The sequence below is a fragment of the Anser brachyrhynchus genome (genome assembly GCF_964034855.1).
Source record: "Anser brachyrhynchus genome assembly, chromosome: 1".
Classification (NCBI taxonomy): Eukaryota; Metazoa; Chordata; class Aves; order Anseriformes; family Anatidae; genus Anser; species Anser brachyrhynchus.
The window spans coordinates 156616520-156640223 of record NC_137694.1 but is presented as its reverse complement, the minus strand read 5'-3'; the positions used below and the strand labels follow the sequence as shown (position 1 = coordinate 156640223).

At 40.3% G+C, this 23704-nt stretch overlaps 1 protein-coding gene across 1 annotated transcript in view; it reads left to right on the top strand.

Annotated features, from left to right (window-relative positions):
- Positions 1–583: 583 nt before the first annotated feature.
- LOC308200400 (heparan-sulfate 6-O-sulfotransferase 3-like) overlaps positions 584–23704 on the top strand; it is a 98871-nt gene continuing 75750 nt past the window's right edge. Inside the window, exon 1 of the mRNA XM_080606114.1 lies at positions 584–604. The gene's annotated coding sequence lies outside the window, so the exon portion shown is untranslated. The remainder of the gene's footprint in view (positions 605–23704) is intronic.

Here is a 23704-nt window from a genome sequence, read left to right as displayed (position 1 = left end):
TGGTAGGCTTGCATAATTTTTCTAATGCTGTCAAGTCCATCAAGCATGTGAGCTACTGTGAAATGGAGAAGCTAAAAGTCAGTGAAAAGAGAGGAAAGTAAATTTACAGAAGTGTCGTTCTGAGCCCTACAAATTAAAAATAATGCAGATATAACTATCTGTGCTGTATGATCCTTTTGTAAATCTGCTAATATTTTACTATTACTCTTACTTTATTTGTAATATGGCATTTGTAATATAAAGAAATATAATATTGCAGGGGGTCTCCTAGAAGCATTTACATATGCTAGGTCTAATTTTTATTTTGCTTAATGCCCAAGCAAAATTGCATAGCTGTAAGCAAAAAGAAAATGTAATTGTGTTACTGTGTTTCTTTGTTATTTATTTACATTTATAATACCTAAAGGCATAGCCATGATATAACACCCCATTGGAACAAGTGCTGGATAAGTACCGAACAGAAATATCATCTCTGCCCCTAAGAATTTATGGTCTAAATTTAAGACAAGAGACAAGAACCAGTTTCAGAAGAACAAAGAAGAGAACAATACAGTATTGTTGCAGTTGCTGTTACAATGCAGGATGTTAGTCAGTAGTCCAAATGGTGAGTATGATAAGCAGTGACCTTTGCACAAGAGCAGAGTAACATCTGGCCAGACTTTGAGGTTGGAGCAGTGGGATAACCATGGGGAGAGGTTAAAGAGTAGTTTTGTATTAAATTGAGATGCTGTACAGGGATCTTCTAATAAACAGGTCTTAGGGGAAAAAGAAGGGGAAAAAAAAAAAGTTTAGTCTGATATACAAATTGAAGGTCCTTGAGATATATACTGTGGTGGTGACCAGAAGAAACAAGAAAAGGGGGCCTACAAGAAAGCAGGAGAGGGACTCTTCATCAGGGAGTATAGTCATAGGGCAAGAGTAATGGCTTTAAACTAGAAGAGGGCGGATTTAGATATGATATTAGGAAGAAACTCTTTACTCTGAGAGTGGTGAGGCCCTGGCACAGGCTGCCCAGAGAAGCTGTGGATGCCCCATCCCTGGAGGTGCTCAAGGCCAGGCTGGATGGGGCTTTGGGCAGCCTGGTCTGGTGGGAGGTGTCCCTGCCCATGGCAGGGGTTGGAACTGGGTGGGCTTTAAGGTCCCTTCCAACCCATGATTTTGCATGATTCTGTCTTCATAGAAAGGAGGCATGAATGAAAAGATGACAAACTTGCTTAGTCATATTGCACTGGCGTCAGCAGCTGTAGGGTAGATAGGGACACATGGCAGGGCTTTGTTTTGTTGCTCACCTTTAGACAGCTGCATCTGAATGAGTTTGTTGCTGAGGAGGTTCCTGATACAGATGATGCAGAGAAGCAGACAGCTTGGGGCACAACTTGTCAGTCCTCTTAAAAGCTGACTTGGGGGGATGTGACTCATGCCCTAAGAGGGCATATTTCTCTGTTGGTGAAAAGGGAAAACCAACCAGCTGAGTCTGTCCAGCTGCAGTGTAGACATCTACTACAGCTGATGAAATGGGCAGAGGCAGAGGTTTTGTGTAAGAGAGAGATGGGGTCATGCTAGAGCTGGGTTGACCCATTTCTCCCCATGAAAATCAGGAGTAAGAGAGAGGAAGAAGAGAAAGGACAAAATCATTTTCATTTGGTATTTTTGCTTCAGGTAGCTAAACCCTTACATCGCTAATTTTTTACTGTGTTTTCTGCTCTGTAGACATTAGTGATCATGGTCTTTGGATTGCAGCAGTTTTCCAAGAAAGCCTTGTAAATTCTTGTGACTATTAATGAGTTTTACAGCTTTTTTGGGTTGTAAGTCTAGGAACAACACAGATATATTTTCTTTATATATCAAATTGAAATTAAAAATACTGTAACTTGGTTTATTTTTGTTACAACAGCTGAAGCAAGTGAGAAATGCTTGCTTGTTTGGTTTCTCTTATTTTTAATGTGTCCCTTGATTGAGGTATTCTACAGATATATGCATAAAACAAGAGAGCCATGCATACTGAATTTACATTTTTTTTTCAGCATATCACTTTTTCCTCTGTTTTCCTTACAACTTTACTATGTCTGATGTCAGTATTTTTCTTCTATTGTTCAGTAGCAGGTTCTTTCCCGTGAAGACACTGTCCAGTAACCTAACACCTACCGACTTCTGAAATCAAGCCTTTACTTTTCAGTGCGGGAGGCCTGGAAGGGAGGTTATATCCAGAAGGAAAACAATGAAGATTAACAAGAATTTATTTCATAATAAAAGAGGAGTATTTCAAAACACAGGATTAACTACTGGAATTAGAGCTGAATCTTTTAAAATACGTTAGGCAAACATCTCTGGTAACAGGAAGGCTTAATGTTAGGCAGAGAGGTTCTTCTGGAAGCCTTCAGGGGCACGTCCTTTTTTCCCATTGTTTTGAGAAGCGCTTTTCTAGGTACCTCAATTGAAGGTGCAAGTCTGACAGTATGGATCCTGAGGGTTTTTTGGCTTCTAAAACTCGCTGAGAGTAACTTTCATTAAAACAAATTGTTTTCTCTATTATATTAACCACTATTGCAGCTGGATGCAAATTTTTCATTTTCTGTAGGTGATATTAATCACAGCATGCCTGTAACGTGCTGATGCTTATCCTGAACAATACAATTAAACTATGTTAAAATTCCGTGAGGATTTCTTAAATACATCTATTGCTATGTGAATATTAATATTTTTTTTTTCACCTAGCAGCAGATGTTCACTCTTCCTGTTTGAATTCCTTTCTCCAGCACACACTGTGTGACATTGAGGTACAAGTCACATCACATAGCATGTGCGTTTGGCATGGTTCTGAGCTATTGAGTTTTGCCACTTGTGCCCCTCAGTTTTTGTCTCATTTCTTGTCCTATAGGACTATGAGTAGGGTCGTGTAGGTTCATATAGTCGCATATTGCTAGTTCCTGTGTCACTAACACAAGCTTGCTCATGTTTGGAAGACTCATCAGGTGGCTTTTGGAATGGTGCATCCTGCAATGCTTGAATTGGAGTCCAGTGGCGTACCTTGGACTGTATAAAGCCAACGTTGTATTTGTTGGAGGGGCCACTGAGCCTGAAGGATATTAGGCTGCTTTTCAGAGAAGCTCAATTACATGCTTACCCAAGGTGACATACAAGGATTTAAAACTTTAGGCTGCTGTTCAAGGAACCTTACATCTCTTATCTCAAACATGGATTCGAAGTAATGTTTCCTACAGTGGAATATGAGAGATTTGCTAAGTTCAGTGTTTTGTCTGTGAAACAATTGTAGAACCTCATAGCTATGGGGGTGAGTTATTTTTTCCATTATCCTACTAGCGGATGGCTGTAAATTTCCGTTGTGAAAAAAAAAAAAAGGAAAAAAGTACATCTATACGGTTATAGAGATTTTGATTGTATTTCTGATAATTTTTTTCATAATGTAATTGGATTGATATGCAAATAGCATTATCTAAATTTCTAAAAACTACAGTCAAGGAATGTTGCCTGGGGGGAAAAAAACACAAAACTCTTTCAAAGAACGTATAAAGCCAAAAGGAGAGATGCAGTGTATTCACAGCCTATGATTTAGTAAAAAAATGACCATTAAGACTCTTCTTTTAATGTCTTTTCAAATTATTTTCAATGTTTTTAAATCAGAAACTCAAAGTAAAACATAGCTGGCACATAGCAGGAATGTGGAAGATGGTTGGCTCTAAATATATAAAGAATATCCATAGTTCTTGGTAAAACATGATTCATTTAGCAGTTTAACGATAGCTTGATTACAATGGTTTCCTCATGCGAAGCTATGAGAAAAGTTGAATCCAGCAAAATGTACCTAGTCCCAGTCTTCTAAAGAAAAAGTAAACGTGAATGGCTTTGATAACATATTTTAGTCTCAGAAAAAGGACAGACAAACTGGCAGCTCTTGAATGGTTGGCTTCAATCCCCTGCAATATGTTGATGGTTTGCATTCAGGAGGGGAGATGATGAAGTTCCAGAAGCTGCACAGCTTTCCCCAGACCTTTTCTCTTGGTTAGATCTGGCTTCATTCCCCCCTTTCCCAACGAGCAGTGAACATGAAGACAACGTATACGGTAGTGGTGTCACCTGGATATTGCATTGCTCCTGGAACAGCCTGTGCAAAATTGCCGACTCAGGTGTGAGCCTGATGAAAGGAGATAATGGAGGCAAGAAGAAGAAATATTTTCAAGAATTAGCTAATACGGAGTTCTTTCTCACCCTTTGCTGCCAATTAGTGTTCTACATATGCCTTATATAAGGAAGACTGAGTAATAAATTGGTGTTATTTTTGCACATGTGAAGACGAGAAGGGGACAAGCGAGTGAGAACTCCGAGTGAGAACGCTGGTAGCAACATATGGAGCTTAAAAGCATGTTTTATGAATAATATGCCCTAAATCTCCATATTTATGCAATGTAAATGGTATTACGATGAAGAAGCTGCCGCTGCTCTGCAGCTCTGCCGTGCCTGCAGTGCGGTGCAGGAAGCACACCGCTCTCCCAGCTGGCAGCGCCAGCAGAGCGTCCACCAGAAGAAGCCAGGGTAAAGGGCCGTGGCAGGGAAGATGGCCAGAGCTGCCAGCTGAATGCTTTATCTGAAAGATGTATCCTAGTTCAACTAATTATAACTTTCCTTTCCTTCTCTGTTCACCTTCAGGCAATAATCATTAGGGCTGTATGAGTTTGTTTATATTTACTGAGAAACAGCAAATTTGCACAACAGTTTGGTTTGAGGTCTCGGAAGTATTTGAGTGCATCCAATAATTGTGGCTGGAAAAACTCCAAGGCTTAATTGGAAGTTTTCTCTTTGTTAATCCCATAACTAATTTGGTGATTAGGGCATTCACCCTTGATGTGGGAGAATTTCATTTGGTTCCTCTCTCTACCTTAGGGGCACAAACCCAAACCTTCCACATCTGAAATACCCCTAAGCACCAGATCTCATCTTCCACCTTTCCAGACATGATTTCAATTTGGACAAGACAACAACTGCTGGAGCAAGGACCAGGACCAGATGTCTGCTATCTAGTCACCTGAATTAGAGAGTATTTCTTCTCTTGCTGTCGGTTTTCTTAGATGGTAAAGCTTTTTGTGCAAAGGGGAACAGCTCCAACAAAATATTAAGGGCACTGTTAAAGTCCTTACGATATTCTGGTCTGGGACAGTTACTAAGAAGGGAAACTTCAGCTGAAATTCCTGCTCCGAATTAGGTAGAGAAGGGATTTCAGCCAAATTATTTTGCCCTTCAAAAGAATCATGTTGTTGACAATATTTGTCATGGATTAAGGGTCAGAGACATCTTCCGCTACTTCCACAGGAATTTAAGGGGTAGTTCAGAGGCTGTCCTGCTGTCCTGACTCAAATCTCTGTGTTTTACTCCCTAATTACTGCCTGGTTCCTTCACACTCCTGTATAGCTGTTAGAGCTAGGTTAATTAATTTGGAGTAGGAGGTGAGATGGGGGAGAATAAATGACTGAAAGAAGGAAGGCATTGAATATTTAAGGCTTCCCTCCGTCATCCATTATGTGCTCTCTTCTCCCATTACAGAAATAAACTATTTCCCTGTCTTCTTCTAACTAGTAACCTTTTTGTTGCCTCTTATGTCCCTTACTAACTGCAACTTGTCCTGTGTCATAACCTTTCCAGCGTTACTCCCCCATGCTAGTGCTGTTTCTCTGTTCTGGTCCTTAAATAGGTGTTCTTATTTAAGCTTTCTGTATAGTTTTTCTTTCTTTCTTTCTTTTTTCTTTTTTCCCTTTTTCTTTTCAGGTCATTGAAGAGCTCTAAATGCAGTCATATTGTTTTATCACTGCTCTCTGTACCCTTCCTGTGCAATAGCATAGTTGGTTGCTGTTGTATTTAATAAGACTCTTTCAGCTCTCCAGGACACTTCCATCCTTTATGCTTCTCTCCCAGGAGACCATTTCAACCTGTTCCCTGGGCAGGTTGAATTCCACTTGTCAAGACAGTTGCCCTTCTCCTCTGTTCTCGATCATTCCTTTCCTTAAAATAGCGGGTTCTTTGCCTTTATTCTCAGCTTCACTGAACTTCCACTTAGTTTTCCCAAATATTTCCCATTAATCTGTATCAAATCTAAAATAGCATTTGCTTCTCTAATAGCTTCCTTCATCTTGAGGAACAGACAGTTTCCTGCTGTACATCCCAAAGCCTGGATTGTCCCCTAGGTATTTCCACTGATTTTAGAATAAGTTTCACTCACCTTCTCCTGAAATGGAGGAGATAGCTCCCCCTCCGTGTCCTCAGCCATGTTCTTTGTGACTTTTATCTTCAGCCAGGTCAAAACTCTGCCTTCACTTTTTCCAGAAGATGTGAGAGGGAACATGCATTTTTTGAAGCAGAATACATCATCCCCTTCTTTTTCCAGTATATTTCCTTTAGTTTCTGAAACATAGTTCTGTATGCTTGGGCTTTTTACTTCATTTTTATGTTTGCTTTTTGTGCATGGAAAGGTTCTGTTGTCGGACTGTTTAACTAGTTCCTCTTGTGGAATAAGTAAGGATTACCCTTTAGTCAAAAAATGCTTAATTATTAAACATTGTATTTCTGTACAGTTTCCAGAATAGATTATTAGAAAATTTTGGGTTGGATTTCGTGAGCTGTTAGTAATTACACAAAGCTTAAGAGCAACGAAGTACTAATGACAAATCTGAATTTTAGGAGAAATTAAGAGAAACTGGCTAATTGGACAACATGAAAATTCGTAATGATTCCAGTTACAATCCAGTAACTGTCCAGTAATGTAATCTAGAAAGAAGTTACATGAGAACTGTTTTAAATAATTATAGGAGATGATGTGTGTTATTGCTAGCTTTGCAAAATTTGCACCATTTAGTGAAAATATCTTTGAAATCACAGTATTTTAAACGTGTATAAATGGAAAGAACTATCTTGGGGTCAAAAATGTGTTTAAGGTTGCTCTCCAACTATAAATAAAACATTACATCTTTCCTTTCAGTTGAGTGCTGAGCTTACTTTTTAGTTCTGGCTTACTTCAATTAGGAACCTGGCCTGTTAGGGCAATCCTGCTCCTTTTACAGGTTCGATGAAATGTTTGAGGGCTGACTTCTAAATCTGACCCTTGAAAATACAGAAACCAAAATGTTTTTCACTGTGTAGAAGCTACTAGTGCATTTTTATTTTTTTTTTTCTCCTGACACTGAGTCAACAGCAGGTGTACCAGTTAACATACAAGGCATCGGGACTGTACTAGCACGAATTAGTTTGAAGAGGAGTAAGGCAAATGCCACACTCACTCTGTTCTCTGCTAAAGAGTGTCATCTGTGATGACTGATAGAAGTGTTTTGAAAAGAGCATTCCAGACAATAAAGTGTTGAAGAATACTAATAAGAAGGTATTTCATCTTCTTGTTATTGCTGTAAATTGTGTGAATGCTTCATTGTTATAATATTATGAAACACACTTTGGCACCACAGCAGATACTTTCTTTTTATGTAAAGTAATAGTTTCTGGAGTTTTGGATACATTTTTAATGAAGAATCTCAGTATGTATCTCCTTTCTGCTGCCTGTTTATGTGAGATTTATCTACCAACCAAGAGGAATCTTTTCCAGTCTCACCCTTTGCAATCCTGCTCTTCCAAGAATATATTAATACTCGGGGTTCTCTGGACTACAAGGTATTTCTTCTACAATTGTAGTTTTGATTATTGGCATTGCTTAAGCTTTTTATTGGAGAGTAGGGAGTTCACTCTGGTTTAGATTCAATCATATCTTCTAACGCTGGGAGTTGCATGAGAGACAACAGGATTGCTGTTTGCTGGTGAGTCCTAATTAAAAATGAAAATAACACTTCAGGTGCACAGCCAAAATGCCTTCCAGTAGCATGAGATCTGAGACACTTCCTAGTCAGGAAGGATGGGGTCAAAGAACGCGGTACTCAAAGGCTTTGACAAAATAATATTTCATGAGAGAGACACAGGAGCTGAGTAATTGGTATTTACATCTGTGACTAGTACTAGAAAAAGAGCTGACAATTAGTCCCTGCCTCTACCAGGGCAAAATCATTTGATAAAGGAAACCAGCCAGCAGGACTATGATTTTCTAAACCTTGTTCTCTCTTTGCCTGAAATTCTCCTGTCCCAAGCCTAGGTGTTGCTACCTGCCAGGATTCAGTTCTTTATGATTTAAATCAAAGCTGCAGTTTTGAGTTATGTGAGTTAAGTCAATTTATTTGAAATGTGTGATGTTAATTTGCTCTGGACTCTGACTTTATAGCAGATGCCAAGTTCCTGCCCAGAACAAATTTTACAGCTCAATTCCCTTTTCCCTAGCTATAGGAAACCGGGTGAGCCTAGGGTGAGAGTTGATTAAATTTATAGGCAGCCCTTTTGTACTGCATGTTTTCTTCCTGTTTGTCTTTGTTTTCAATGTAAGGCACAAACACCCAGGATAGAAGATATAGAGCTATGCTTTTTTAACATAGGATGCATTTTATTCATTTTAAATAAATAAAAATAAAACAGTGTAATGATCAGAAGGCCTAATTAGATAGGGATTCATGCTTATAGGAGGAAACAGGATTTTTGCATTGTGTGCTTCTTTCCCCCATGCTTACAGCAGAGAATATTTCTCTCCGGAAAACATTGCCTCTCACAAAAATGTTTAATATTAATTTAGCTTTAGGGAAGGTGGCAGCTTGTCACTCCTGACCTCCAGTTCAGAAATTTAGAAAAAGCAGCAAACTGGATAAAGTGTCCTGTGGATGAGAACTCCAACGACCTTCAATCCTTTAGTCTCCTCCAAGAGGTTACCATAGTGTGCGGTGCTTTTTATAGTGTGGTTGCTGGGGAGCTGAACAGTGACCCTCAAACATACCAGTATGGTCACAATACTTTCAGGTACAGAAAATAACAGCTAATTGCAATTGGGAACTTTTTGGATCTGTGCTGGTTTTACTCAGCTGGGCAGCTGAACTTCACCACAACTGCTCTCTCACTCCCCTTCCTCAAAGGAAAAGGGGGAGAAAATGCAATGGAAAGGGCTCAAGGGTGGAGATAAGGACAGGGAGATCACTCAACAGTTGTCATCACAGGCAAAACAGACTTAGCATAGGGAGATTAATAAAATTTATTGCCTATCACTAGCGGACTAGAGCAGGGAGAAACTAAAAGCAAACTAAGAACACCTTCCCCCCAACCACTCCCTCCTATGTCCTCCCCCGGGCAGTGCAGGGGAACAGGGAATGGGGGCTGTGGTCAGTCCCTAAGGCTTCGTCTCCACCGCTCCTTCATGGTCACTCACTGCCCCTGCTCCACGCGGGGTCCCCCCCACGGGATGCCGTCCTTCCCGAACTGAGCCTGCGGGGGCTGCCCACAGGCAGCAGCTCTTCAAGCACTGCTCCCACACGGCTCCGTACCACGGTGTCCATCCCTCAGGAGCAAACTGCTCCAGCACGGGTCCCCCACGGGCGGCAGCTCCCCCCAGACCCCTGCTCCTGCGTGGGCTCCTCTCCACGGGCTGCAGCTCCGGCCCGGGGCCTGCTCCTGCGGGGGCTCTCCATGGGCCGCAGCCTCCTCCAGGCCACCTCCACCTGCTCCACCGGGGGCTCCTCCACGGGCTGCAGCGTGGAGATCTGCTCCGTGTGGGACCCGTGGGCTGCAGGGGGACAGCCTGCTCCACCAGGGGCCTCTCCACAGGCCGCAGGGGAACTGCTGCTGCCTGCCTGGAGCACCTCCTGCCCTCCTGCTGCACTGACCTTGGGGGCTGCAGGGCTGGTGCTCACTCCTATCTCCCAGCTGCTGTTGTGCAGCAGTTTTTGTTTGTTTGTTTGTTTGTTTTCCTTTCCTTAAATCTGCTCTCCCAGAGGCCCAACCAGTGTCACTCACTGGCTCAGCTCTGGCCAGCGGCGGGTCCCTTTTGGAGCTGTCTGATCTGACATGGGGCAGCTGCTGGGCTCTGCTCACAGAGGCCATCCCTGCAGTCCCCCACTACCAAAACCTTGCCAAGTAAACTCAATACAGGATTGTGCTAGCGCACTTAGTTGGATGGATGTAACTCAGCCTTGTTCAAATTACTGTAATTACACAGTCTGAGTTAATGGAGCAACTATTACACTTTATGAAGCAGAGATTTTTAATTTTTGCCTCAGTGATACTTGAGAAACTTAAGAAGAGACTTGCAATGAATAAGGACTTTTTTAGTCTGAAAATGTAGTCTTTATACTAAAGTGCTGTTGCACAGAAGAACAGACAGGATAGCAAAATTACAGACTGTATTACAAACCAGAAAGATGCAGGTCAGATATTCAGAATGTGTTTTACCAGTGAGGGTAATGAAGCACTGGAACACAGCAGGTGACTCCATAATTTCCTTAGGTAGTGATGAAGGTTTTTAAGAATAACTGTCAGGAAGGCATTTGTGCATTGTCATGACTAGGTGACCTTTTGAGATAACTATTTTTATTCCCCAGACTTTGTATATACAGCTAGTTCAGGGCCAGGTAGAAATGCCAAGCCACGGATTTCAGATCATTTCTGCTTTTGTGGAAATTCTGACTATCATCTGCTGCTGAGTCATGAGCTGTTCATGGTGCAGCTCCTGTGATGGGTAGATGACCATGAATCAATATGATTAGTGTCCTAAATCCTGCTGTGTTAAAACTTTGATACTTACAGTTTAAGTCCAGACAGACACCCGGTCTGATGAGTTTTTAGGGCTGCCTACTTGCACGCTTGAACGTATTATTTATACTGAAAGTCTGTACATGCTTAATTCCAGTGGTCTGGGAAGGTTCAGGCGCTGAAGTGTTACCAGATGAATTTAGGGAATGTCATATAAGTCTTCAAGAGATGCCTAGGAAACAAGATATGGTTGGGTCTGAAAAGGGCTTTGATGTTAGACAATGTCACATCTTTGCTCATGGTTAAAGCCATCAGCCAGGGAGCAGGGGGCACTGGTTGTTCATCAACCTTGAGGAGAATGACCTGGCCTCCTGGTAAGGAAATTGTCCCCACTGCTGCATCTTGAGCTGTCCTCAGCAAGGGCTTTCACTTCCTGTGCTGCAAAAGCTGGGCCTAATAAGAGTGCAGGTTAGAAGAAAGCTGGTTTAGTGGACTGGGAGGATGCAGAACTCATCTCCCCAACTCAGGGGTCCCCAAACCATGGATGTAGATTCCTGGTAATGGATGGGATTCCTGGTAATCTAACCCAGCTTTTGCCTCAGGAAGGTTTTGCCGTGCTGATACAATGGTGAGCAAGAACATTCTCCAGGGCAATAGCATGCTCTGAAGACAGAAGCAGTGTGTTCGTTGTTTGGAATACCGTGTTTCTACTAAATGAGGGTGCAGGGGGCACCTGAAGGGAAAATAAACTAATTTAGATAAGCATGGTACAATTAATATCAGGCTGGTGTTCCTTTGATTTTTTTCTGTATTATTTATAATGAAAAACTTATCTGGGTAAGCTTGAGAAGTGGGCCCATGTGAACCTAATGGGGTTCAACAAGTCCAAGTGCAAGGTGCAGCACCTGGGTCGGGGTGATCCCAGAGCTGAGCACAGGCTGGGAGAAGAACTCACAGGCAGCAGCCCTGCGGAGAAGGACGTGGGGGTGCCGGTGGACAAAAAGCTCGACACGAGCCAGCAGCGTGTGCCTGCAGCCCAGCAGCCAACTGCGTCCTGGGCTGCACCACCAGAGGGGAGGCCAGCAGGGGAGGGAGGGGATCGTGCCCCTCTGCTCTGCCCTGGTCAGGCCCCGCCTGGAGTGCTGCGTCCGGGGCTGGGCCCAGCACAAGGATGTGGGCAACCTGGTCTGGTGGGAGGTGTCCCTGCCCATGGCAGGGGGTTGGAACTGGGTGATCTTCAAGGTCCCTTCCAACCCAAGCCCTTCTATATGATTTTATGTACTTTACATTACTCCATCACTGATAATCCAGTCCTGGATCTCAGTGACTGAAGGTGCTTCATATTTCCAGTTCCTATACTTGTACTGAAGGAAATAGACATCCAATCTGAGCATGCTTAGGCTCCCTCTGGAAGCACACAAGTTTCTTATGAGTTATTAGGGGTAAGAAGGTGCTCCAGTCATGTGGACCGTCAGAGGGAGTTATTTGCTCCAGAGAAGAAATGTAATTAGTTGTGGTGGGCAGACAGTTTGCTCCCTGCTCCCCTGCACTGATCCACATGACTAACTTAGGCACATAATTAATGTGAGCTGGATTCCTGGATACAGCCCTTTCGTTTCTTAAAATACTACTGATATTTGCTTTTCTAAAGCTGAAAGGCAGTGGATGTAGAAACTGATGTTAAAATATTAATTAAATGCATTTCCAGTATTTGCAGAAAGTCTTCAAGCAAGTGCTGATGCTCGCTAGGATTGACAGCTTCGTGCTAGTGGGAGAGAAAAGGCAATCTTTGGTAAACCAACTATATGTGTATAAAAAAAAAAAATAAAAATCCAAGACTATTGTCTGGTCGTCTGTTGGCCCAACCTGAAAACAAGCTAGGTGAAGTGCATTTGTCCCCTGTAGACTGTATCCTTTTGAGCTGCAGATAGACACCAGAAAGTGGCCTCATGCAGGAGGTGGTTGTGTTGCAGTACATAATGATGCACCTGGAAATGTCACGTACCTGCTGTTCCCAAATATCTGTGACACCTGGTTTCCACTTGCAGTCCTTGTCGAGGTGAGGCTTATAACCTGAAATGCTAACACTAACTTTCTTGTAAGCTCCTGACCACTTGTAATTGGGGCTGTCACTGCTAGCTGGGAAAATGTGTTTGTAAACTTGTAGGAGAAAGCACAGTGCTTGTCTGGTCCCTAGACTTTTAGACTGTGTGGCAGTAGTGTATGTTTTTAACCGGTTAAGCTCCTTTTAAGAATATTTATTTTGAGTTCTGTAAGGGATGCAGTCTTTGAATCTTGGGTAAAGTTCAACCTGTCAGTCAGGCATGCACAATAAAACAATACACAGGCTGGCTCAAGTTCATGTAATTTTGACTACGCAACAGATGAGTAAAAGGACAGAACGTAGATAGAGGCATAAACCGTAAAAAGAGAAGTCAGTTTTCGTAAATTAAAAGTCAAAGTAGTCATATTTAGTAATGCATGCGCATCGCAAAATAATAGAGAAAAAAGAAGGAACTAAAAGAGACAATGAGCAGGTAATTTTCATGCTGCTGGGTTCTTCCCAAGCCTAAGAAAAATGGAGGAAAGTAAGAAGAGAGAGGAAAAAAAAAAGAAAGGGTAGCCAAAGCTGTTGATAGTAGGAAGAAGGTGAGAGCTCACAGTAAGAAGACAAATTAGATTTTTTATTTTTTTAGCAAGCAAAAACTCTTTGTATCATTTTTATATTTTTCTGCTCTTCTGTGAATATTTATAACAGCAAAAGATGAACTGACAAGCAACATAAGGAAATACTAAAATTAACTGTCTTTTTTGCTACCTCATTTCAATCATTGTCATGCAAGATTTTACTTGTAACGCCTAGTATTTTCACACAGCTTTATCATTTTTTTCAAGTCTACTGAGCCTGTCGAGCATTGAAATTCTTTAAAATCTCCGATCTTATTAAATTTGGCTATTATATATGTGCATCTAAACAAGGACAATATGAGCGTGTATTAAATTTGGGCAGAATCATGCATACGTCCTCAGAAATTTGTATGGAGTTGCCATACCGCTTACTCCTCTCTCTTGCTAAACAAGGCACTGCAGCACCTGCAGTTTTCTGGCATAAATCAGTAAACCAGAGCAACTCTGGGTGTGATATCTCAGGGTAAAAAACGAAGAATCATTTGAATCATCTGGAACTGAATTGTGTACAAGTGGTACTAATGAAAATGGGCTTTTCTGTTATGCTCTATTTATGTATGAAGGTGCTTCTAGAAAATGTCCTGTACATGGAAACGTAACATGCTGCAAATATTACACAGATTTTTTTTGGCATTTGTATTTAGGGAACAATGTGGAATTTAGTAGCATTCAGAGAAATGCAACAAAATCTTAAGATACAAGGATTTAGGTTTCTCTAAATTTATGGCTGATGATCTCATTTGTAAGGTGAGTGAGACCTGCTCTAAATATTTTGATAACTTTATTACACTGATTGAAAAGTAATCAATATATCCAATAGTTTGTAATCAATGATCAATATATGTAATATTTTAGTAGAAAAGGAATATAATTAGGCTGGTCTGTATTATTTCTACTACAAAATTGATTACCTGATTGTTCATTCACCAGGCTAGACTTTAACCCCTGTTGATAACTAGGAAATTGGTGTTAACCATAACACTTCTGCTAAAAGCTTTGAACTCTTCTTTAGTTTCAAGGCAACAGATCAGTGGGATGCTGCAAAGTGCCTTGGGAACTGTTTTTATTGAAAATGAGAATAAAACAATGGAGGAGTAAGGCAACCAAACTATTTAGAATTAAAATGATGTGTGGACTAGTACCGGTGCTGCTCTAATGGTGCAGGGTGCATTTGCATGCATGCAGGTGCTCTGATTGCTTTTCTTTTTTGACTGGGACACAGGCAGCAAAATGTTGGGATAAATATCAACTCTTTTCTCCAATGCTTTTTCTCTCATAGCTCTGCCCCGTTTCCTGTAACTGCAACCTGTGTGTACCTGCATGAAGCCTTTGGAAGCCATTTCAGGTTCCTTGGGGCTCACCCTGAACTTGCATGATGCAGCCGTTTGATTGCAAAGTTTTTCTAGAATCCACAAAATAATAATGACATAATTTGGGAAAGTACTGTTCCGATGCATGTAACCACTACAGACAGAACTGTATAATAACTTATTCAGAATGTGCTTTTTTCAAGATGTTGAGGAGGGATCAAAATCCAAATCACAGAAAAAAATCATTGCAAAACAGAACCGAGCCATGCAGAAGACAGCATGGAAATGAAAAGGATGAGCTGGTTTAAGTAGAAGAGATTTAAAGTCTTTAATGATAGCTTAATATAATGACGGTTACAATAAAATAAGCACGTATGCTTTAAGTGGTTTGTTATAATCTTTGCATTTGTTTCCAGAAGGAAGACCAAAGAACAGGGAAAACTATAGCCACTCGTATCTAGCTGTTTCTAATTGAAAAAATCTTTCATGCTCAATTTTGAGTCCTCTCTTTGCAAACGCAGAATACCATTTATGCGGAACATTAATTTAAGCAGTATAATCATTAGCAAGTTCTAATCAATTTATAGTGTTTAATTTTTATTATGCAGACAATGTTGTTTGATGTATTTCATATTTGCTTATTATTTCACTCATGATTTGTGCCCTTTCCATTTGGATGGAAATGGGTGCTTAAAAAAAGAAGCTGGAATTTTTAATCAGATTTTTAGTGATTGCATTTGTTTTATCTTTATTGCGGTTGTTTTATCAAAGTCTGTTTTTCACTTAGAAGTAACAGATTTGCTAAATTTCATTGCTGTTTTTAGTCACTGCTGGACTGATTTCTTCCAGATATCTGAGCAGCTATCAGTGTGGAGATTTCAACATACTGTCCCAGCAGGTAAAGTGTCAAGGTTATGCTTGCAGCCCTTCAGAGGGGGCCTAATATTATGTTCTAAATATTATGTCTTCGGTAGCCTTGTTGTTGCTGCTGTTGTTGTCATCAGGAGAGCTAATAAAACCAGCTAGCAGGCAGAGCTCAGCCTCTTTGAGCTATTGCCTGCTTGAGCCTTTGCATCCAATGTTTTCATCGCTCCTCCTGGGCCTGCTCTGGCATAAAGCAGCAAAAAAGCCACGGACCAAAATGGCTTTAAAGCTCAGAGCCAGCTGAGATGCATCTGAAAGGTCTGTCCCCTACCTACATGTACCAATGCACACACATGAATACCTGTGCATCTCTTTCAAATTATTGTATTTACTATGTCTCCATTTTTCATGTGTTGGAAGAGAACAAACTGTTCAGCTTTTTCAGTTCAGAGTTGGCTTCTTACTTTCCAACTTTTGACAAACTTGTTCAAGCAAAAGAAATCTGCTCTTGATACCTACAAGTTGTGATGAAGCCAAAAGTAATTAAAGAAAAAGCTCTACATAAAAACTAGAAAAATTGTAAGTAATAGCTTTTCTCCACTCTGAACACTGAATTAATTTAGCAGGTTAATCAATTATAAGATAGTGGTATCTATGAAACTATATTGAACCCCAACATTTTGGATTTCTCATAATTTTCTATTTTTTAAATCGGTATTTCTTAACATGTTGCTGAATCATGTACAAATTAACTTTTAAAGCATATTTCCATTATTTTTATAGAGGGCTGTGAATTTGAGCCTGAGTAGTTTGTCAAAATTACCCATTTAATTGCCAAACAATATATTTTTAAGAGAGAGGATATTTTCCTGTGATTTTTTTAGGTCATGCATTTTCATCCCTCCTGACATCGAGATAATTTGTGGAGTGACTGTTTTGCTTCGGGCACTTTAATAGCACTTTTTACTTTATGGGCTGCGCAATGTTTGTTTAGTGACTTTAAACAGCAGTGTGATTTCTGTAAGTATTTTGTCTTCATGGATATAATATAATCAAATCTGTATTTTGAAGCCTGTAAAGAGATTACAAGAAGAAAATGCTATATTATTGCAATAGAAAGGCAGCTGTCTCTGATAGATGGCTTACTGAAACATATTTATTAGATTTTTGAGTGACTTAGTGTCTTCATTGAACCCTCCTTTCTATATACATTGAGTATTCAGGAGTTTTTTGTTTGTTTGTTTTTGTTTTGTTTTATATAGAATCTTCTTTCCAGGGGCTGTGTTATAGTAGAAAGTTAGCTTTGTGTGTTCTGAAGTTCTCTTGTTTTTTTGAGGTTGTATTTCTTTCCCAATAGCTCTGATTTATGATCTGTGACCTGCTTTGTTACATGCTCAGAGTTGCTTTGAATGCGTACTTAAGTTTAACAGTTGTGATCCTCAAGGTCTTCAAGCATTTGGTCTTGTGTTAATTTACCTGCAGGGCTCTATTAACTTGTCTTATTAGCTTGAGGTCATTATTTCCTGTCTGAATGAAGTGAAACCCAATTAGCATTGTCAAGTGTTTCAAAGGTTAATTTGGAGAAAGGGGAAGGGAAAGGGAAAAAGAAGAAAAGAGAAAATAATAATAATAAATGTAGCTTTTAAAATACAAAGCTGCAGCTCTGTTTCCAGGTACAGTGATGTAAAGCTGCCATAAAGTTTTATCTTCTGGGGTGATTTAGCTGCATTTACTCCTAACTTCAGTTGGTTTAACTGAGATCAGGGTCTGTCAAGAGATGCTTGTTTTCCAAGGGGCATCTCTGCTTCATGTAGCAATGACAGAGCTGTATTTTTTACTGGTTTTGGGAGAGCCAGGAAAAAAAAAATCCAAATCCTGCACACGTGGATGATACCATTTACATTTGCATTGTATCTGTAAAGCACCTATTTTTGGTGGTACTCAGCATTTCCAGACCCCCATCCATAGCTATAATCTTGGTGCTTGACTTCTGTTTACACCATTAAGAAAACTTACACAGAGATCTGATACAGGAAAGATCCACAGTACATAAAAATGTCCTAAATTAAGAAATGTAAGTGATGCAGTCCAGGCTGTATCTTGAATTCTGAGCCTTTCCAGTCTTATTTACCAACTATGAGCTGTTGAAAGATCTTTCACAATCCTCTCCTGGAGCCTTACAGAGTTGCTGTTCTTTGGAAACATATAACCGGTGCATTTTTTTATTTTATTTTATTTAAACCCAAGGATGCCCAAACTTAGGGGAAATTAGCTTGTTTGGGTTCAGGGCTCTTTGTTCCAACTCCTTTCTTTGGTTACAAAATGAAGTGTTTCATAATGCCGTGGGTGAGCACAAATGACAGAAGAGTCATAACTCTGAACGATGATGGTCAGGTTATTCACCCAAATAAAGTTCTGGGGTACAAAGCCTAGTATCAAATTGGGTGTCGTGTGTTAACAGCACAAAATGTGAAGACATGGGTATTTTGAGGACCTGAATTTTAGACGTAGGTAGGTGACCTACACAGAAGTCCCACTATAGATGCCTTAATTTTTTTATGAGGCTGATGTCAAGGTGCACAACCAAGAACCTCGGCAGAAGAGGAGGCGTGGGTGCTGATGCAGCTTGGATGTGGTCTGCTGAGACTTTGTGAAGGACACCGATCCGTCAGGGCATGCACGGGTGTGCACCTGAAAGGAGAGCAGTCAAACACGGGCATGCCTCACTCTGAGCACATTTCTGCTTTCCATGTTTTTCAGCTTTAAATGTTTGGAGACCATATTGACAGTTATAGGTCAATATGTTAATTATGTAGATCTGTAACACCTAAATAAATTTTACTTTTAGCCTGGGAATTGAAGCTGGTGAGTTGATGGTACAGGCTGTTTTAGGAAGCACAGTGTCAATAGTTTCAACTATTTTATCATCTACTGTATTCCTTAGCCTTGTGATCTTGCTATTTCTGTAGCAATTGCATATCTATGGGAATTTACAAATGGAGAGTCTTTTCTCTGCAACATTCCTCTCTGTTAGTTATGGCAGGCTTTTTAAGGTAACTTTTAACCAGCAGTATTTTTTCTAATTCAAATGTGAAATGGGAAACTCAAAATAAAAGTGAAATTGGTGGGATCCAAAGTGAAGGTCATGATTAATTTTAGATTATCGTCCTAGTGGATTGCTCATGAAAGGCTAATTCTGCTCAGTAGCGCATCAAATTTTGTGTGGAATTGTGTTCCTTGAATAAAGAGCCAGAATTGCTCTTTGCCAGTCAGTGTATTGCCAGTTTCTTACCATACAAACTCAGTCAGTTATGAGTTTTACCAACACTCTTACTGCGTGCATTTTAATATTTGTGTTTAATGTCTTGTATTTATTCAGTTTTGTAGGAAAGAGAAAATGCTAAGTCTGGTTATTTTCTGTGAGAGAGGAGGGGAAAGGTGTTACAGGTCTTCATTTCTATGTAGCTACATTCAAGAGAGTGCTCCCAAAATGTTGGATCTGATTTTCGGTACTAACTCAACTCTTTTCACCTATTTAGGCAATGGAAACTTTCCCATCAAGTAGGAGTGATTTAAGGCAACATTTGGCATCCTGATGTTAGAGAATCAGTTGATTATGTGCAATTAGTCAGACTCATGAGTGCATCAGCAACACTTCAATGAACACTGTTCTCCCTGTCATCAGCTGTGACTTCCACGTTCAAAACGGACGCGTGATTTTGAAGCAGAAGTGCTTATCTGGAGAACTGGGTAATAAATGGGATGTGTAACTTCCCATCTTACAGTGACGGATTTGAATCCAGCCAAAAAAATGAATAATGTTGTAAATTTATCAAAACATCCAATGGGAAACTCAAAATAAAAGTGACGTTAGTTGGATGTAGATCAAAAAGGCGAATTCCCCAACTTCCTGGTAGGCACAGTCATTGTAGAGGATTTCATTATACTCTGTTTTGTTTAAAACTTTAATGCAAAGGCCTTAATAGTAATTTCAGGGGTTAATTCTAATTACTTCATTTTCTTGTTTTCTAAACTTACATGAAACTACTCAACCAACGGACTTAGATGATCTTGGAGGTCTTTTCCAACCTAAGTGATTCCATGATTCAGTGCTAATTTTTGTATTAATATGTGCATGGTGCTGAGCTGAGACCCTGTAAGACAAAAAAGCTAGAGAAGTAGAAAAAAGTGTGATGTGGAAGTAGAACAAATGTCTCCATGAGCTAAGGGAACAGAGAAGGCGATGGTATTTCTTAATTTATGCCATAGATAATCTTTTGTATCATCCTGTATCCTCTGTGCATTTATAACCATGAGCACTGAGACTGTGCAAAATTCTCAAATTCTAGAAATTGCATTTTCACGGAGTGAAATGTGAATTGCCTGACAGTTCTTCCACATGTACTAGCAGATGAGGAATACTGATGAGATGTTAAGCTTTATGATGTTAATGATGAGTAAGCAGCAGGCATGTTAGGAGGATAAGCAAAGAAGGGTGATGGGAGCAGTGTAAGTATCTAGTTGCAGAACAAGAGAAAAGAGAACCACTGTCTGGGAACAGGTTAGCTCTCAAGACTTGCAGAGAATGCTCAATTTCGACAAGAGACAATAAAACAGGAGCATGTTTTCCCTGGGAAGGATTGGGGAGAAGGCGTGAGGAGGAATCCTGTTTAACCAAGGGACAAACCAAGACCTGAGAGTGTTGTCCTCACCAGAAAATGGGAGCAATCTCCACCATGACCTGGAGACATAGGAGGAGCTGTGAGGTGAGCACATGTCTTTCTGTACAATACTCCCAAGCAGTAAGGGCAATGTGAGAGAGTGATTTATGTTTCAGAATCCTGCACCAGGTCTGTGGATGCATTGAGTTTATGACACTCTGGGAATTATGCTGTCAATCACGAGAGACAAAGATATTCACATTCAAGGAGATAAGTGTTCTTATTAGAATTATTGGGTAGAGGGCAAAGGAGGACAGAACAAGTCCTGAAGATGCAGATTAGATAAGGTATGAGTTCATTTTTTGTAAAGCAATCATAGGATTGCTCCCAGGAGGTACACCAGAGGAGTCAGGGAAGACCAAATTCTAGAACTTATCTAGACAAAGGAAATGGTCTCTCCAATCCATTGTGGGGTTTTCCTCCTGAAGCCAATATTCAGAGTAAAGGGAAAGTAATTTCTGAACCCCTTTCCCAGTAGAATCTGCTTCACATACGTCACAGTAGAGTCATAGAGGAGAAAGATGTAGTGCAAAGACAAAAATGGAAGTAAAAGGATTTAAACCTTAAAAAGAGAATTAATGAAAGACTGTGCTGAGCACATGACCATATAGTGCTGCTTCCTTCCATTATTACCCCAGAGCAGCTCTGTACACATTCATTGTTGTTTTGCTCAAATGAATCTATAAATGGACATTAAACCTACAAGGAGGACAATTACTGAGCCCCTTGCTGTAGATTGGTTTGAAGATATGAAAAGCATCTACTATATGTTTGCATTTTGCCTTAGTAGTGATGAATGCATGTTTTTGGAGTAACTTCTTTGGACTCTCTTTTATCACTATGAAACATATTTCAATCTAGTGACGCTAGTTACAATCTGAATTTATACTGAGAAGGAGACTGAAGCACTGGTAAAAGGAGAAAGGAGACTGGGTGGAATGCTATGGTTCCCATAGAGAACATCCTTCATCTGCAACGAAAAGCAAAGATTTCTTACTTAGTACAAGAACTGACCTGTTCTGCAGCTGTGCTGTCATCAACGGCTCAATGAATACTATTTCATTTAGTTCATGAATATAGATGGCTAATTCCTCGGGGCAACTGATTCTATTAATACAAAGCATATGTGCAACCACCACTAATAGCAGAAATCTGCTCACTTTTAGGTAGTTTGTCTTTACTCACTAGAGGGAAATGGCAATCTCAGAAGGAAAGGATGCTGACAAAAGGGCTCCTAAGACTGCAGTAGTTTTGTCTTTACTAAATCTAGACTTTTAAAGGGAGTGGTAATTAATTTATGCACTTGGGCGGTTGATTTGAGACCTTCCACATCTCTTAATTTTGAGGCAGCTGGTGAGAGAGTTTTTACTCCAACTTCATTATGGAAATTACTATACAGTGGGATGATTATCATGCTTAAAGTTAAGCATTGTGCATAAGTGCACTCTGGGATGACTGACAACAGCAGAAATGGGGTAACTGACCTTCAGAAGATAATCTCAAAATAGATACAATTATATTTCCTTTGTATGGTAAAGTATGGAATAGCAAACAAAACAAAACAAAAAAACTACTCGCACAACATTACAAAGTAGTACATTAACTATTACAACAAAACACTGCAATGTAAAACGTGGAAATAGTGAATCAGGAAAGCAAAGTGTCATAAAAATACCATGTTTTGGCCACTGCAGCACCCCATCTAGTGGGGTCAAGAAGCTTTTAAGTCTTTTGGCTTCACAAAATACTACATTTGGGCAAATGTAGGCCGAGCTTCTTGATATGGATAAGAGAAGTTAAAATGCATAGAAATCTGACAGCAAGAAAGGGAGGATCTTCTGCAATTTCAGAAGGAGCAGAAGAAATGTCCCTTGTATGGCTCTTGAACATCTTTTTTATTTTCCTCTTGAGTGACAAGAAATTCTGTTTCCCAAGGTGTTGGTGAATGGACTCCATCTTGAATCAGCAGCCTGGTACACAGAAGATATAGTTAGCATCTCTTAAATTTGAGTAGACTGTACATTTATCTGTCTTAGAATTTTATCATTTATAATTATTGGGAATTTTCTGTTTTCATTTTTCATGGTGTTGTTGCGAGTGAGAAGTATTCTTCCTCCAGCTGTTCTTGGCTGCAGCAGAGCTCCAGGTCAACTTGTGAAACATTTTGCCTATTGACTGGTGAAGACTAGAAAGGAAACTTTTCAGGTCATCTTTTCAATTCTCCTCTTCATGCAACATTACTTCCCAGCAAATATTCCTGAGTAATTTAAATTATGTAATTGATGGTGTTTTCCTCAGCCAAGATTACATTACTTTACCTATTGTTCATCCTATCTTCATTATATACCTTTGGGGAGGGTTACGTTAGATTAGATACAGCTTGGTCTCCTTGGCTGAACATCTCCACTACAAATGTGTTACAAAGCTTTCTGAGGGGAGGCTGTGTCGTGGTGTCCTGTAAGTCCTGATGGGAAAAACATCCGTTCCCTTTTGTCTGCCTGATGCAGATAGCATGAACGTGATGCTACGCCTGTGTCAACACTAACACCACCGTTGCTCATACAAAGCAGTGCACCCAAAACCACAATTACTGCTCACGTTGTTCCTGAGTGATATCCTGGTACTCGCTGGACCCAGTGTATTGCTTCCAGTTCCAATAGCATGCATTGAAAAAACTTCCAATGCGCAGAGCACTGGGGCCAGGCTCTCCACGTGCCTGGTCCTGTATAAGGGTGGCCTGTGAGTGTGCCCTTCCTGTGGATTTTGAGCAAGTGGAAACCCTTTGATCTTAACTTCTTTTTCTTTTTGTGCGAGGGGCCTGGAGAAAACACACAGTTACAGTCCGTAGTGCTATTGCTGTGTCATCAGTCCCTAACTGCTGCCTTTGGGGAGGGAACAGGGCTGCATATCAAGCCCTCAGAACCAAAACCTGGGATGTCTGCATCCTATGTGCACTCTACAACTGAGTTAAGTGCTGGTGTCAGGTAATGGGTGTCTTCTGGAGTAGCTACACTAAGCAGAAAATTTCTGCTGCAGCTAAGGAGGAGCTTGGTGAAATTATTTCTGGTGGTGCAGCAGCCCTCAGCCAGACCAACAGTGTTTTTGCTATAAATTTGGTACCATATTTATCACCAAAGCTTCATAAAATTTTCTGTACAAAGACATCAAAAAACAATATTTGCATGGGAAACGTTTTTAAGTTGTTGTCTTCTGTCTGTTTCTACCTTCATTCCTGCTTCTGCTTCCTCTACCTCCTTTGGAGTATTGGTCATGCACATTTCTCTTAGATGTTTATTTGGTGTGTTCTGCCTAGGTACTGTCTTCTGCCCATTCTTTTCACTTCCCCTGACATAGCCACATCCCACTCCTAATTTAATACGTCAAATTAAGCGTTAGTGTAATACTTCTCAAAATGTAAGTGAGGATGTTACACAATTCCAAGGCATCAGTACCATTCTGGACTGTTCTTTATTTGCCCCTTGTTCTATGCTTTTCCCACTTATTATCTGCTAG